Consider the following 18,494-nt stretch of genomic DNA (forward strand, 5'->3'; position numbering starts at 1 on the left):
GACTGGGACTCAAGTCAATGGAGTGAACCAGAAGGAAGAAATATCCAATCAGAAGAGAATAAAGAAACAAGAATTCAAAAAAATGAGGAGAGGCTTAGGAACCTCCAGGACATCTTTAAACATTCCAACATCCGAATTATAGCAGTACCAGGAGGAGAAGAGGAAGAACAACAAGTGGAAAACTTATGTGAACAAATAATGAAGGAGAACTTCCCCAATCTGGCAAAGGAAATAGACTTCCAGGAAGTCCTGGAAGCTCAGAGAAGCCCAAAGAAGTTGGACCCAAGGAGGAATACACCAAGCCACATCATAATTAAGTTACCCAAAATTAAAGATAAGGAGAAAATCTTAAAAGCAGCAAGACAAAAGGAGAGAGTTACCTATGAAGGAGTTCCCATAAGACTGTCAGCTGATTTCCCAAAAGAGACCTTACAGGCAAGAAGGGACTGGAAAGAAATATTCCAAGTCATGAAAGGCAGGGACCTACATCCAAGATCGCTCTATCCAGCAAAGCTTTCATTTAGAATGGAAGGGTGGATAAAGTGCTTCTCAGATAAGGTCAAGTTCAAGGAGTTCATCATCATCAAGCCCTTATTGTATGAAATGTTAAAGGGACTTATCTAAGAAAAAGAGATAAAAAACAATGAATAGTAAAATGACAGCAAACTAACTCACAATTATTAACACTTACCCCCTAAGACAAAAACAAAAACAAACTAAGCAAACAACAAGAACAGGAACAGAACCACAGAAATGGAGATGACATAGAGTGGTATCAGCTGGGGAGTGGGAGGGGGAAAGAGGGGGAAAAGGTACAGAGAATAAGTACAATAGATGGTAGGTAGAAAATAAACAGGGGAAAAGTAAGAATAATATGGGAAATGTAGACGCCAAAGAACTTATAAGTATGACATTGGACATGAACTAAAGGGGGAGAATATGGGTGGGAGGGGGTGTGCAGGGTAGAGGGGAATGACGGAGTGAAAATGGGACAACTTTAATAGCATAATCAATAAAATATATATTTAAAATTATATGAAATAAAATGAATATATCACTATATTTCAATAATGAATGAAATTAGAATTTTGTTCTAACATAAACTATATCTGATTTGACTAATTTCTTTACCAAAGCAGAATGACTTTGACAATTAAGTCATGTGGTGGACATCTCTCACAAGTTGAATAGCTAAAAGTTTTCATTGTATATTCTAAAGCATGTGAGAAGTAAAGGCACTTAAAAGAAAATATTGTATCGGTAAAGTAGCATTAAAATTAATAATAACTTTATTTCTTAGCCCTTTCTAAACATGCCATATTAAAAGAGGTGCCTGTAAGTGTAAGAGTACCAGATAAAATTAATAGTCACTTATTAAGACTGGTGAAGATTTTTCAAAGTTAAAAGTTCAGTTTTGTTGTGGTTTTTTTCTCCCAGAAGCTAATAAATGAGTAACTCCAGTGACTACATAGCATGTCCCTTTGAAGGGCAGAACTATTTTGAACTCTTTGCTTAAGACAAAACTGAAATAAAACCTAATTTTTAGCCACTAGATTATTATAAAAGAATTTTATGGTAGATCACCATAAAAATTTTATGACTTTTGGCATAGAAGCCAGAAATAGTCAAAAGAATTGAGTGACATTACTATAAAAAATTTAGTCTATTCACATGTGTTTATAAAAATAAGATTTCTTACACAGACATTTATAAAAATGAAAATTAGTTACAAAATTAATGCTGAACTCCCTCTCACTTTGGCAATAAGTCATTTTTATCCGATGAAATCACAAACTAAAAAGTGAAAGCTCCATTTACTTCATTCGAGAAGAAAGTCCAAAAAATGTTTGTTTTCTAGTCATTTATCAATATTTATGTTTATCATATTCTGACTAGTTGTACACCAGTAATACTTGCTATGGTAACTGAATTCAGATGAAAAGGTTATAACATCTAGAGCCTTAAAGAACAGAAAATAAAATGAATTTCAAATTATATATATATATATATATATATATATATATATAATGACAGGGTGATTGATCAAAGGTTTTCAATAAAAATTAGCTTCATTAAGACGATTTTTTCTGGGTGAAGTAAAATGGAAAAGTGAGTTAAAAGAAGCATATATGTAGATAGATGGATATAGATGGATCTATATAATAGGAGAATGATATAAAAAAAAGAATTTTCAAATGCTGAAAAGTATTCTGTATGTGTTCTTACCTGGACATGGTGATGATCCAATCATAGTGTTATTTGGATTCCACTGAATGCAATTAAAAAGAAATATAATCATTTTCCTCAAAATATCAATATTTGTAATATAGCAGAAATTGTATTCTTGACAATTTTAACTTAGAATAAAATTTTTTGGTGTTAATTTTCAAATGTGTAATGGATAGTACCTAGATTTTTAAAGTTCATTCAGGGTTATATGAGTAAAAATCTTTGAAGACTAGTGCCTCTAAACCTAATACTGGTAAAGGACCATTTTTTTCTGAGAATCCACACTTTTGTAGAATAAGTGGTCCAACTGCACTTGACTGTTTCAAAGCCCTCACCCACATGTGACTCAATATGCAAGTTCCACAAGACATGAACTTGTCTATTCCCTGTTCAACAAGATTTGTACATTCTAATGTGTTTTCAAAATGTCCACCTGTTTTTGACACTCCTTCCCTCAAAAGTGGAGTCCAACTTCCCTCCCCTTGAGAGGGGACTGGACTGAGTGACTTGTTTCTATGAATAGAATAGGGCAGAAGTTACCATGTGTGACTTCTGAGACTAGTGACAAAAAGCATCACAGCTTCTCTGTCTTGGACCACTTGCTATGGAAAAGCCAGCTACTGCGTTGTCAGTGTGCGGAAATAGCTTTATGGAAAGGTCCATTTGGAAAAGAACCAGGGTCTCCTGCCAAGGGGCATGGGAGTGAGTCATCTTGGAAGTGGGTCCTCTGCCCCAGTCTACCCTTCAGATGGCTGCAGCCCCAGCCAAGACCTGGACTGCAACCTTGCGAAAGGCCCTGGGCCGGAAACCAGCATACTGTGATTTCTTGAACTACGGAAGCGGTGTAAAATAAATGTTTATTGCTGTTTAAAGCCACCAAGTTTGAGGATGCTTTGTTTTGCATGGATAGGTAACAATACGGCCACTAGTCATGAGCTTGGATGTTTTGGCAGCTCAAGCACTATGCCAATTTTTACTCTTTCTTTCAGTTTCAGTGCCTGTCTCTTCACGTGCCTGTAACAGATGATTTGTGGATTAGCACAAATTCATCAGTCGTGCTTTGAGTAGTGGTGCCCTTGGCATCTTGTCATTGCCTCAAACACAGTCGTCATTGCTTGCTAGGTTCATCTGCCACTCATCTTCCCCAAACAAATGGATCATTACTTTCTTTCTAAACAGTTGCCTTTGAGTTTGGCATCAGTCCCCAATTTAGACAATTATGACCAGGGGTACAGTCATGTGCTGTAAATCATGTCAAACCTGTGTAGAAAGAGCTTTCTCAAAGGAAGATAAAGCTTAGGGCAGACACTTAGGTTTTCACGGACTCTGTGGCCTATTTTTCTATTGCCACTTAGGCCTTACTTCCTCCATGAAGACTCCTAAGTCAGTCTAACGGAGACCCAGTCAATGGTTGGACACCACAACCCTCCCCTCACCCTTCCTGCCTTGGGCTTCTACCAAAAGCCATGCTGCTCTTCATTGCACCAACCATCAACACCAAGTTGTAGATTTGGCCCAGTATACTGTCCTGGACCAGGGCTGACTTTTTCTCATTATCCTATCTTCTCCCTGGAAGACTGTGCCTGCTACAGTTACTACCGTGTATGTTTTTTGATACAAATACTATCAAATTATTCTTTTTATTGAAAATAAAATTTCATTTTTAAAGGAAAACTCTGAGAAAATGCTATTTGTCCTACAAGTTTTCATACACATACCACTAACAAACCCTGTTTTATATACTTGGTAAATTTAAATTCTGAAGGCAAAGCACACTAGCCAGAGGCTGCACAGTGTTGGGGTTAGAATAAGTGCTTGGGGGAAGAACTGCCTGCTCAATTCCAACTATGTTACTTAATAGCTATTATTAAGGTATTCTAGGCAAAATAATAAACCTCTCTCTGCCTCAATTTAATTGTACATGAAGATAGTAACAGAACCTAACTCTGAGACATGAATGAGTTAAGACATGGGCCTGGAACATGGCAGGTACTCAATAAAGTTTGGCCATTAAGGGTTTCTTGATCACTTGCATGTAATGAATGTGTTTATCTTCTCTCTTCTATTTATGTGCATCAAGTCACATAGACCATAATTTTGACTCTTTATATCTCCCTATTGTACTAATCTAATGGTTTACTCAGAGGGGAATCAGTAGACCACCTGTCTCAGAATCATTCATGGATCTTGTTTAAAAATCTCCAACTCCACTCCACACCTGAATCAGCATATCTGCGTGTGAGGCCTGGGAAGCTGTATTTTACACAAATACCAGCCAAAGAATTGTGATACAGTTCAAAGTTTGAGAATGCACTTCGTAAAGATGACTACAGGTATATTCAGCAGCTCCCCCAGGTGAGGCAAAGACTGAGTGAGCCCCAAAGGAATTTCCAATCAGTCATAGTCATTGTCTGCAAATGTCTCCACTAGCGTATTTTACTAAATAGCAAACAAGTATTGGGAGTTAAGATTACTGTGATGTAATTTTAATGCAATATAGTGACCATCAAATTGCCCATAAAGAGAAATAAAAAAGCATAGACAGTATATTCCCTGGGGAATTCATGCTAAAGCCAGTGAAATACAAGCATGGTTGAAATGAAATGCTGAGGCACTTTATGTTTGGTCATGTTGCATATTTACATGGTTATAACTTTGAGAAATAGTAACAGTCACATGTGCCCCAGCACAAGCTGCCCTTGTCAGATTCTTACAGGTCAACACTCCAGCATTATGGGCTTACACATTGCTATGCACATCTGTAAGAAATTGAATGCAAACTGCAGCCGAATTTATATTTCAAGGTACTGATTTGCAGCTGCACATCATTTGTTTTGTCTTGTTTAAAATAGCTCTAAATCGCATGCCAGCTACTGTATGCTCCAGATACTATTAATTAGGGGTGGAAAACTAAAGCAGCATCTTGTATTCTGGAGGCTTGTGCCAGGTTGCTTCCAAAAAGTTCCCTCAGGTCTCTGCAATCCCATCAGAAACTTCCAGGTAATCGAGGTGGTTTTCCCAGGCAATGGTCCTTCAAAGTGTGATTCAAGAATGGTTTATTCAAACCAGCAAAATATAACCAAAGACACTGAAACTGAGAACAGGCTGATAGTGACCAGAAGGGAGAGGGGAGGGAATTTCAGGGGAAAAGGGGAAGGGTTTGCAGGCACAAGTATAAAGGACACATGCACAATAACCAGGGCAGGTGGAAATGGGAGGGAGGTGGAGAGGAATGGGGCGTGGGCTGGGATGGGGGTAAAAGGCAGAAAACTGTACTTAAACAACTATTAAAATTTTTTTAAAAAAGAACAGTTTGTTTAAAAATCACTTAGGAAGCTTATTGAAAATGCAGTTTTCTACATCTAGTCCTATACTCACTGAACCTGAATCTGTGGGAATGGGCCCAGAAATCTGCATTTAAAATGTACTAACACATTCCTCTGCATGGTTAAGTTTGAGAACCACTGTCACCTGAAGCCTTCTCTAAAATCAATCATTTCCCCTAAAACCGAGTAGGATTTTACTCAACCTCAGTCTGCCTTTCTTAATTTCCTCTCAACCATTCTTCTTTATTCAAGATCAAGCACATTCTCATTTGTTTCATTGTTCTTCTTGCCAGTTGTAGTGAAACTCAGAATAAAGGATTTTGCTGACTTTAGTTAGTAAAGTCCAGATATAAACTATCTCACCACATCATGAATACGGCCCTATGGGAGACAGTCTGCATCCTGATCCATTGTGAGAGAGAATTCATCGCTCCTTGTGATATACAAAGCTCCCAGAACAGACGTGCTGGGTAAATAAGTGTTACCATGGCACTGTACTCCTCTGTGGCTTCCCCTCCTTACTGACTTAGTTGTAAACACGATTCCTAAGTTTCTCATTTGTACGACTCTTGTGTGATTACCACCTGTGAATATGTGACCATTCTTTGAGCATATGAGATGTTTTGACATTGATCCCACACTAGATAAGGGGCTAACCCCCTCCCCCTGACCAGTTCATCACCAAGTGGATAGCAGGCCCTCAATAAACATGTGTGGAATGAATGATCTCACTACATATATCATAAACCTGCTGAGGATCTACTAAAGAAATCTGTGGGCTCAGAGACCATATGTGCATAACCCATAGCCACAGACAACAGTGTGGTGATGGCCTGAAGGGAGAGTGAGGGCTGGGTGCAGGTGGGCAAGGGGGGAAAATAGAGACAGCCGTAATAGTGTAAACAATAAAAATAAATATTAAAAAATCCCATGTGCTCTACTGTAACTCATAACCAATCACTATGGTTTTGATGCCTTACTAAATTTCTCATTATGTATCTGAGATCTTTCCAGAAGGTATCCAGCCATGTAATATGAAAAATAGAGACATTTACAAAAAAACATTGTACATAGGACAATGAAGCCTCAGTCTCCTTCAAAGTAGGCACCTTGGGACCCCACCCACTTCTTCCAAAAGTCATTGGCTACTCTGTCATATTTTCCTGAATCTCATCAATGGTCTGAAAGCTCTTCCCTTTCAAAGGTAATTTTAGTTTTGGGAAAAGCCAGAAGTCACAGGGCACCAAGTCTGGGTTGTAGGGGGCTGAGTCACTTGGGGCTGATTTGATGTTTTGCAAAAAAAACTGCACAAGATGTGAAGCACAGGCGGGCGCATTATCATGATGAAGCTGCCAATCACCAGTTGCCCACAGCTGCAGCCCTCTGAGTCATGCAAATAGTTTCCATGGAGGAATGCTCAAGCTTAACACAAAATTTGATGCAGATGCACTCAGTCATTTTGCTCTACTGGTTCAGTCATTTTGAATGCGATGGCCAGAGTGTACGTGCTCACTCGACGGCCTTTACCACCCCCATTGACTAGTACGGTGAAGTTGTCATTGTTCACACATGCATGTTCCAGTCCACTCACCCTGGCTGCCAGGACATCGATGTTGCACAAACCATTCTTATATTAACAATGGCCGGACTTTTTCTGGACAGACCTCATACATCAGACGTCATCCATTGTTTCCATAGCTTCCTGTTTATCACATCTCTTTTGTGTTCATATCATGTCCATTTCCATGACCTTCTGTTCAACGTGTTTATTTCTCCTGAGAATGGACAGCTGCTCCTTTCAGCAGACATCCTAAAATGTGTTCTTTTGGCCTCCAGATTATATTTGAAATTAAATCTTTTCAAACAATTTTGCTTCACTGAAGTCCTTTCTAACCCTAAACACTTAACCAACAATTTTTTAAAAATGTATTGCAGCCTACTGGTCAGCTTTTCCTTTGGGTTCATAAATGAATTGAAGTGGAATTATTCTGGATGCTCAGCATTTTGAGAGCTGATGTGTTGAGGGACTTACTCGTGTGTCAGCAAAACATCCAGTCCCAGGAGAAAATTCCGGATGACTTCTGGGATTCCTGGTGAGCTTGTCACTCATTGAATACCTGAGCGTGGTTGGGACAGCCTGAAGGCATCCCTATTTGCACTTACTGTTCCAGCTGAGTTGCTCATAGCACCCCCAAAGTGTGAAATTCGGCCACTGGATTATTTAGGTGCCCTACTCATGACCCTTAAGTTTTAGATAGAAAAAGAATGCTACTTTTTTAAAGGTAATTCTTTATTTTATTTTTTCAGCTACAGTTTACATTCAATATTATTCTGTATTAGCTTCAGATGAACAGCGTGGTGGTTAACCCATCATGTACTTCACAGAGTGGTACCCTCCCCACCGATATTTCTAGTACCCGCTTGGCCCCATACAGAGTTGTCACGATATTATTGACTGTAGTCCCTATGCTGTCATTTACATCCCGTGAGTGTTCTGTAACCACCAATTTATACCTCTTTATCCCTTCACCTTGGTCGCCGGCCACTTTTGCTCACAATTTTCCCCCTTTTCATCTCATCCTATCCCACCAAACTATCCCATTTGAGGCAACAGAAGAATTAAATAACTGCCACTTTCAAACAAGCCCTAGACCTTGGCTTCTCATTGCTGAAGCGTGGATGTGGCACAGGATAAAACAATTCGACGATGTAGCCCAAATCGGACCCACATCCTTACACATAGTCAGTTGTCATCTCAGTAGCCTTATAACAATCCATTCAAATGTACTCATAACTAATGCACTAGTTATTACGTACCTAATTACAACTAATTTATCGATTAATTCACAAATATCTATTGAGCGCCTATAATGCACCAAGCTCTGTTCTAGCCCCAGGGATTCAGAGTTAACACAAGGTTTCTGTTCTCACGGAAATTTCATTCCAGCAAGGGGAGAAAGATAATAGACAAGTAAATGGGTGAATAAAATAAAAATACTGGTAACTCTTATGAAGAAAATGAAATAAAGGGCTGGAGTAGCGAGTGTATTACTTAAGGAACAACTACATTTCAAGAACAAAGACATCAGAAATACAGATGCTCAAATTAAATAAAAGTACATATTATACATATATTGCTCCCAGAGGTGACCCGTCCAGTGCCAGAAGGTGGCTCCAGCTGTAAGGGCTTCCAAGACCGAGGCTCCTTCAACCACCCTGTCCATGCCCTAGGGCGGTGCCCTCACACACATGATTGGGGCAGCTCACCAGCACCACGTCTGCCTTTCAGCCTGTGGGAAAGAAACAGAGAATGTCCAGGGCGAGTGGCTCGTCACTAAGGAGAGGACCCACACACGGTGTATATTCATTCCTCTCACTCCCCATTGACCCAAATTTAGTCACACGCCGCAGCCAATCACAAGGACATCTAGAAAGTGCAGGATCTGTTTGGGCGGTCAGGAGCCCACCTACAACTGAAGGAGTATTAACAATAAAGGAATGAAAGGCCCACGCTGTGGTCTCTGCCATTACTGTCCTTTTGTACCCTGGACTAGACAGGTGGGGGCTTTTTGAAATACAAGCTTTTTTAGATAAAGTGGTCAGGGGAGAATGTGAGCCCCCGAGGACCAGCAGGAGGCAGCCATACACAAATGTGGCAGTTAGAAATCAGCAGTCGTGAGTTCAGAGGGCAACAGACATACATGCTTCAAACTAAAGTTTTAGTTCATATTTAGTTTTTTAATTATAATGATTATTTAAGCTATGTTTACTAATAAGGCCTATTTCTCTACACATATATTTTTTATTTGGTAAGAGTCTCAATCCTGTTTACATTCCATACCTAGTTGCTTTTGGCACAATCAACACACGGCCGCAGTGAAGAATTTCTATAGATAATAAAGAAACTCAATTCTGAGAATTTGATATTTCCATTTGTTTTTTCAATCACCTCCAATTTCCATACAGCAGCTACCACCTTCTCCACACCCCCTGCCATCCCTCCTATACCCTAAGCTACTGGGCAGCTCCATGGAGAGGCTCAGAAATTATGGAATGAGGAAATCTTGTTCTAAAGTAAATAAAAAGGGATTTCTAAGTTTCAGACGCACTCATTAGTCTGACGAATTGTATACAAAGCAAGAAGTGTTTTGACATTGATTAGGAGAGAAGAAAATGCTTGTTGGGAAGGCTTCTCGTCCTTGCCTGATTCTGGGCACCAGCCACGCATTCGATAAATCCAGGTCTAATTAAAACCTTAAGAAATACCACCCGAGGCAGGCCTATAATCCATCTGGCCAATGGTTCAGACTCAGACAGAAGCATCCAAAGAGTCTGGGTGGGGGCGTACAGTGCCCAACCTGATTCAGCCACGACTGCGTGGGAACAAATGTGAGGCCGGTCCCGACGTTCTCTGCGGAAACGGAGGGCTGCACGTCAGAGTGTGCCATCGTCTCACAGGTCTCACGCTCCCTCTCTGGGAAGCTGTCATCTGCCCCTGAGTCCATGAGTGTCCATTGGTTAATAAGCAGACCTCACTCCTTACAATGGTTGCAGGAATGTGCACTTCACGATAATGAGTCTAAGATGTTGGATGCAATAACGATCATAAATACCTTCCCCCTAGATGACTTATGTATCTGGCAAACACTGGACTCGTGAAGACATAACCTTCCTTCTCCTTTAGGGGAATGATACCTATTATTGTTTATTTTCTTTTAAGTATATTTTATTGATTATGCTATTACAGTTGTCCCATTTCTTCTCCCCTCTATTCCCTTCCACTTTGTCCCCCATCCCACCACCAACCCCCCTTAGTTCATGCCCATGAGCCATACATATAAGTTCATTGACTTCTCCATTTCCTATACTATTCTAAACCTCTCCTCGTCTACTTTGTACCTACCATTTATGCTTTTTATTCCCTGTACCTTTTCCCCTATTCTCCCCTTCCCCCTCCCCACTGATAACCCTCCATGTGATCTCTATTTCTGTGATTCTGTTCCTGTTCTAGTTGTTTGCTTAGTTTGTTTTGATTTTGTTTTTAGGTTCAGTTGTTGATAGTTGTAAGCATTATTGTTTCTAAATAGTAAAGGTTTCTAAATAGTAATGTTTTATGTTATATTGCACCTAGGTCCTATGTCCTTCTTTCTACGAGTCCCACAGGTAATTAGTTTTATTAAATAGTGTCTTTGCTGTGAAGTTCCCCTGAACAAGAGCTCCCATCTTGATCTAACAAAAAATCTTTAGCCACACTCTGACTATGTGTTTTTCTTAGAACAATTTTATTTAAATATATATAAAGACAGCATGAGTAGATAGTATATAAAAGCTGAAAAACCCCAATGCTACCCAGATCTTCATCTTCTGTGTTTCACCTCTCCCACATGGCTGGGGTGGGGAGGGGTGTGGAACATTCTGGTGGCTGCCTCTATGCTGCCTGGATGGACTTTCTTACAAACCTCAGGGCTTGAACCACTGACATGTTCTTAGCTATGAGCTCATCTCCTGGATTTGTCCGAAATCTGTAGCTCATGCATCCCTAGCCTTTTAAATCAAAATATCAAAGTGCAAAAAGGATAAAGATGCAGATTGCAACCCTGGCACCTGAAATATTCAAGTAATATTTTGCACTCAACTAAAAAGAAGACATAAAAGTGTCCACAATACACAAAGGCATAGAAGTGTCCTTTGATCTAGTAACAACTTCCCAGCTGGACAATGCTTTGGGAATTAACTGAACTGCATTTTACTCACAGCACTTCTCCATTTGAAAAATGAGGACTCTGTGAACCAGAGGGATTCAGGGACCTGCGTGGGTCACAGGGTGACTGAGGAGCAAAGCAGAAGTGGAAACAAGTATCCAATGCCCTTTTCACTCGACCACAATGCTGTTGGTTGGAGATATTTCTGGTTTTGCACCCTTGAGTCTACAGAGCCTCAGCATAGGGCTTTAGCACAGCGCAGCACGGTGTTGAAATCTTCCTCCCCACTCCAACACTTCCCCACTCCAAAAAAACCGTATAAGGAACCAGAATCTATATCACAGTTCCTAATTAGCTTTGACCAATTTGATGTCTTGCCAACCAGTATACTAACTACATCACACCTATTGACTCCAACAGGCAAATGATTCTATTAAACAACTAGACTTAATATCTCAGCTAAAAATGGCCATCTGTTCACTCCTAATTATCATCTTCCCCAAACATATTTATTTGACAATTTTAAAGAAAAACTCCACTTGTAGTAAGAACTGAGGATTTGAATTTTTAGCCCTTCTGCTGAAAAGCTGTCAACTAAACTTAATATTATCTCAAACCTGGTCCTACTGGAAATAGACACACACGTTTTTTCAGTTGGTTCCAAAAACACATTCTTGCATGTATTTCTTTCTTTTTTTTTAAGAGCAAATTGTGGGGGGCAGGGAATCAATAAAGTAGGCTGCCTTTCTTGTTCCCTTTTATTTGTAGTTTTTGCCTTTCTTTCCTCCTAGCTTTCTTTCTTAAATATACATTTTCTTGACAGAGGAAATGGAAGGGGAAAATTCAGCTGCCAGCTGCACCTTGTCATTAACTTACTGAGCACACTGTCCGAGAAGCCAGCTAGCTGCATTCACCTCCTGTCGCCGTCCCTGAGGGCCCCGCAGAGGGCCCCTCCGATGTCAGTCACTGTGCATACGGAGTTCTTCCCCCGTGTCATTCCTGTAGGTTCAGATTTGGGTACAGTCATTCAAAGCCTTTTTTGAATGTTTTAAAAAGCCACAATCTCAATAGCTCTCAACTTTGCAGACAGGGCCTAACTTTGGTTGTGTTATACGAGTACATCAAGTACTCTGACAAAGTTGAAGAGCCACTGCACTTGAAGAAATTGACAGCGGAAAAAGAAATTGCCTGACCATTCATAATAAACATGCAAAAGTGGATTGTTATGACATTCATAACCAAGACTTTTTTTATTTAACCATTAACCTTCTCATGGGACAAAACAGCCCTATCAAAAAAAACCCTTTATTTGGGGAGTTATTTTCTGAAATAAAGAAGAATGAGTTGAATTGCCTCTGGCCATCTGTGTATGTTTTTTCACTTTCGTTGCCTTTGCTGATTGGAATGCATTCTGGTATCTTGGCCTCTCTTGAGGAAAAACAGGCAATTAAGATGATTTCCAGAGACCAACAGTTTATAGGAATGACTTTCAAGCAACATTTATTCACTTATTTAAGAAATAAACATTATTGCTTACTGTGTACCAATTTCTATGCTAACATCTGGGAATACTACCATGGGCCAGGTAGACAAGTTTGCTGTCTTCTTGGAATTTATAGTCGAGAGAAGAGTCCAATCCACTGCTTAACTAATTACACAAATGCAAGAAAAATGGTCTGCCAAAGAAGTCTCAACCTAAAACAATTCTCAAAAAATGGTGAACCTACAGTTTTGGTTTTTGTTTTCTTTTAACCAGGGGAGAGCATGAACACAGTCCCCCACTACCACAAACTGTGCAGTCGAGTTTCCCGCATTTGGGGAAATCGCAGGGGTCAGCACACCCAGCGTGCAATGGGTGAGCCTTGCCCTGGGAAAACTGCCTTCGTGACCATGGTTTCTCGCCTGCCAGGTCAGTACGGAACATACTGTTTTAATGTTTTAAATATTGACCTATGGAAAATAAAGACATATATTGATTTAATTATTACTGTATGTCAAAGGGTTCACATATATTGTCCATTTAATTTTTACAAAGATTTTTGTAAGTAAATACAGAAGAAACTGAGGCTCAAAAAGTGGAAACCATCAACTATAAAGCCATAATCGCATGCACATTCATCTAATTCAAATTTTGTGCATTTACTCCCACGCTTTCTGACTTTCTCAACCGAGTTTTCTTTGGCACCTTAGCTGAAAAGGTCACATGCCTTCGGACGTCTCTTCCATCAGCTGGAAGTAGGCATACAGGAGTCTCGAGCCAATGACTGGAATAACTATCTGAGAGTCTAAAAAATAGTCTTAACCTATGTCAGATCTCCAAAAGAGACAACCTCCCTGACCTTCAGGGGCAACACGATCTGATGTTTCACGATTCTGCAAGCATATTAGTTCTCAATGACTTTCTACTATCTTAGCAAATTCTCATTGCCAGATCAAGTTTCTGTGCTAATCTGGGTTTCAGATTTTACAATAAAGCCCAGAATTGAGAAGTTACATGTATCAGTATTCACTAGGCGTAAAACAGTTAACTAGCAATAAAAAAACTATCTTTCTAAGCATATTATAGTCTATCTATTTGCCCTTTGTTGTAAACACCAATAAAATGGTCTTGTTTGCCTCTTGCTAGATATATACAGCAAAATTTTTATATTATATTTTGTAAGGGGATACCACTACACATAAATGAGAATGGCATATATATTATATATAATATATAGTTGTATATATTATATAAAGATAATTCTGGATGGAGATAGATAGATAAATAGATAGATAGATAAGTAGATAGTTTCTGAATAGTAAAGTTTTATGCTATATTGCACCTAGGTCCTGTGTCCTTCTTTCTACGAGTCCCACAGGTAATTAGTTTTATTAAATAGTATCTTTGCTGTGAAGTTCCCCTGAACAAGAGCTCCCATCTTGGTCTAACAAAAAATCTTTAGCCACACTCTGGCTACATGTTTTTCTGAGAACAATTTTATTTAAATATATATAAAGACAGCATGAGTAGATAGTATATAAAAGCTGAAAAACCCCAATGCTACCCAGATCTTCATCTTCTGTGTTTCACCTCTCCCACATGGCTGGGGTGGGGAGGGGTGTGGAACATTCTGGTGGCTGCCTCTCTGCTGCCTTGATGGACTTTCTTACAAACCTCAGGGCTGATTAACTACCACTGACATGTTCTTAGCTATGAGCTCATCTCCTGGATTTGTCTGGAATCTAGACAAACTTTGTCTGGATTTGTCTGGAGGGTTGCTTTCAGAAGTATAGGCTTCTCCCATTAGGCGAGTGTTCTGGGAACCCACCTGTATCAGTGTACCATCTGGCATTGTTGTGAGAAACTGTGTTTGGCTTCAGTGAATTTTGGGGGAGACTCTTTCAATACATTTGCCCATTTCATGATGGGTGATCTGTGAATACACCTGCCCACACAGTGCTGAGTGTTCAGCAGTTTTTAACCCAAACAGCCTGATCCCTGTGTCCCACCCTCCCTATTCACCCCATCTCACCCCAAGCGACTTTTCTTCTCCTCAGTTGAGAAAAGTCCTCAAAGGGAAATATTTTGCTAAGGTGGAAGAGGTAAAACAAAATATGGCAGAAGGACATCAGAATCGATAAGTTCAAAAACTGTTCTGAACAGTTGGGAAAAATATCTCTACAGGAATATTGCATCAAATGGAGAGTACTTTGAAGATGACTGCAGTTTAAACATGTAAGAATAAACACACACTGTTTTATAAATAAATTCTGCTTTGGGGGAGTCTTCCCTTGTGTTTGTGTGTGTGTGTGTGTGTGTGTGTGTGTATTTTAAACCAACAATACCAGGGGCTGATGAGGATGTGAAACATCGCTGATGAGAATGTAAAATACTACAACCATTTTAGGAAATATCTTGGTAGTTTCTTTGAAAGTTCAACATATCCCCATCATCCCACTTAGCTAGTCCACTCCTAGGTTTTTACCCAAGAGAAATGAAAATATACCCACAGTAAGACTTGTATGCAAATATTCATAGTGACCTTATTTGTAAGAGTCAAAATGAGAGCAATGTGAATTCCCATCAATATGTAAGTGATTAAACACCTTGTGGTTTGTCCACATAATGCAAAACTACTCAGCAATAAAATTAAAATATTGGCGTGCCCAACAAATAGAAATTTCCAGTGAATCTCACAATCATTATGCCAAGTGAAAGAAGCATGACGAAAAGGAGTGTATACTGTATGCTTCTAGTTATACGAAATTCTTAAAAAAAATGTTAACTAACCTCCAGTGGCAGGAAGCAGATCAGTAGTTGCTATTGGATCTTGACAGAGGTAAGAACAGATTACAAAGGAGCTGGAAGAAAATTTAAAGGAATAGAAATAATTGGTACCTTGATTATTGTGATGGTTTCATGTATACATTTGTTAAAGTGTGCAAAACCATACATTCTAAACATGTGCAGTTCAGTGTACTTCAGTTGTACCTCAGTGAAGTTGTAAAATAAATTAATATTTTGTCTAGTGGTCCCAACTCCAGGTCATGCAATGGATTGCTGTCTTTGCTCCATATTTAGATGTATCTCACATAGTCCCTGCTCCTGAGCTCATTGCAAGTTTCAGCACATTGGACTGTAAGGTAATAAAATGTTTTTGAAGTGTGGAAAGAATGGGAGCATTAATTAACACACAGAAGCCATAGGTCACAGGTGGCAAACACAAGGCCCTCGGGGCAAATCCAGCCCTCCACCTTGTTTTACCCGGCCCAGCACCTTGTTTCTACCTGGTGGTAGCACCAAGCTCTCGCTTAACTGTTAAGGAGCAGTTACGTTTATACAGTCCTAAAATCACATTCGGCCCTTTGAAGGCAACTGTGAGGCCGATGTGGCCCCCAGTGAAAATGAGTTTGACGCCCCCGCCATAGGTGGTGGTGAGGAATAAGGACCTCCAAGTTAGACATACTCAAGTTCAGATCTCAGTTCTGTCTCTCACTTGTGTTGGGACCTTGCATCAAACTAAATTTCCTGTGTCAGTTTTCCTCACCTATCACAAGAAGATGATAATACATTGACCCCATGGAGTTATTTTGAATATTCAATAAGATAATGCACACACAGCATGAGCCTGACCCACACAAATTCCTAATAAATGAAAACCCTGCCATACACTCAAATGGTATGCCAAAATTTCTGATTTTTAAAAACACTCTGTCATGATACTGAAAGGTTAATGAAATGATTCGGGTGAACCTGTGTAGCTGATTTCTGAGGGTTCTAGAAGCCAATCATCAATCCCATCTTGTTCAAATTTCCTCAAAGTCTAGGTGCATTTTCACGGTCATTCTACTGGAGTAAGAATGTGACCAAGGCACCAAGTTTTCTCTATTCCCATCCACTTTTTTTCCCGTGTCTTTTTTAGTCATATCGAAGTTTTTTAATGAAGTTTTTAGGTCTAAAATACTGGATGTAGAGGTTTACTGAGGAAACCTGTGAAGTCTTTGTTTATAGGTGGATGAAACTTTTCTATACCTTGTCCTTCAATGATGTTACTGATCTCTTCCAACTTGGAATTCCCTCCATCTGATACCTAGTTTAAACTCAATAAGAGCTAGTATCTTTATTTCTCTCATTCAGGATTTATTTAGGTTTATCAACCTAGCACTGAAGTACACAGAATAACATGACAATCACATAGGTTCAGAGATACGTTTCATAGGCAGCTAATGAGAGTTGCACAGAAATACAAGTGTATTTTCAACTACAAGTGCATCACTGTAATACTACAGCCACTTCTGACCCTAGCTTGACAGTAGCACTGAATTTTTATTATTCCAGAGTAGATGTTTCTTCATTGACTGTGAGAAATAGGGGCCTAAATAAATGAGTCCCTACTCTATGCCAGTCACTGTGCTAGAAGCTTCTTATATCATTTCTATAAATCCTCATAATAAACCTCTTCTGGTTTATACATGAGGTAACAGGCTTGGCTCACTTGCAGTTGTAGATGTAGTATGAAATGAAGCCAGAATTTGATCCTACACAACCTATATTCTATGCATTATAATGTAACACATCTCAGGGCTTGTGGGTTTCAAAGAGCTACCTTATAATTTACCTTTCAAATGAAGTAATTTTTAGTCATTTACCAGGACAATAGGCATACACTAGGACCCTGCTGGGAAAACCAAAGTGGGTGGTTAGCCTAATCTGAGTTAGCAACTTTACAAGCAACATTTCAAAGCAAAGAGATATCAAGCAAGGAAATGAGAAGAAAGTTTCTTGCATGCTGAATGCTGGCTAGACAGACTCTCTGGAATAGGAAGCTGTGACCGGGACTGCAGGGGGAAATTTTCTGGATATAATCTAGTTCCTTGCTACTCACAGGGTGGTCTGCAAACCAGCGCAGCACCAGGGAGCGCTGTTAAAAATACAGAATCTTGAGCTCCGCCTCAGACCTACTGAATCAGATACTGAATTTTAACAAGATATCCTGGTGATTCATACATGCGTTAAAATTTGAGAGGCACTGGTCTGTAAGTCTACAAACGTGCTTACCATTTGAGTAATTTGGGTAGCTTAACTTAAAAAAAAATAATAGTAATTGCAAGGGCCCACTTTCCAGGGATCCTGATTCTGTGGATTTTTAGGTGGATCCAAGAATCTAAATTTGGAAGAGCTCTCCGTGAAATCCTCAGGGACAGTCACGTTCAAGGCCCACTAAAATCTGGAGCATCCAGTGTAAAGGGCACCCGAATTTTCATCAGAATCATATAGGGAATTGAAACAACAGCAGCTTGAGATACTCAGAGATTCACTCTATTTACATTTTTATCAAGAAATTTTTCTATTTTCAGCCAAAAAAAAATTCTTAGAGAGCTAGATTCCATAATAGGAAAACATGTTAGCTGAGGAATTTCCAGGGAAATGAAGCAAAGCATAATTTCCCTAAAGAAAGCCTTCCAGTTCCTGAAGTAGACCCAAATAGCCATAAATGTACCCAGACACAGACACAAACATAAAATGAGACCCAGAAGAGAGCCAAATGCTGCTTCCCAACACACTCCCAGTCATCAGGGCTTGGTGGTCTTCGTGAGAACATCTGTCTCCCCGGCTCCTCCCCAGGCCCAGAGTTGTGTGCACAGTCTGTTTCCATGGCATTTCTCAGGGTATGGTCACTCAGTAGAAGCTAAGCCTCGACAATTACAGACACCTTGCTGTGTTAGGCCTACTCTTCTTCCCACATTTCTTTTCAAC

At 39.7% G+C, this 18,494-nt stretch overlaps 1 non-coding gene across 1 annotated transcript; it reads right to left on the reverse strand.

The window, feature by feature from the left end:
• Nucleotides 1-13,010: 13,010 nt before the first annotated feature.
• Nucleotides 13,011-13,174, reverse strand: LOC119001485 (U1 spliceosomal RNA). Its single transcript, XR_005069581.1, has one exon. It is a non-coding gene; the product is annotated as a U1 spliceosomal RNA (small nuclear RNA).
• Between the last annotated feature and the right edge of the window lie 5,320 nt (nucleotides 13,175-18,494).

Source organism: Sturnira hondurensis, unplaced genomic scaffold (assembly GCF_014824575.4).
Source record: "Sturnira hondurensis isolate 20B ecotype Veracruz unplaced genomic scaffold, ASM1482457v3 Scaffold0016663, whole genome shotgun sequence".
Taxonomy (NCBI): Eukaryota; Metazoa; Chordata; class Mammalia; order Chiroptera; family Phyllostomidae; genus Sturnira; species Sturnira hondurensis.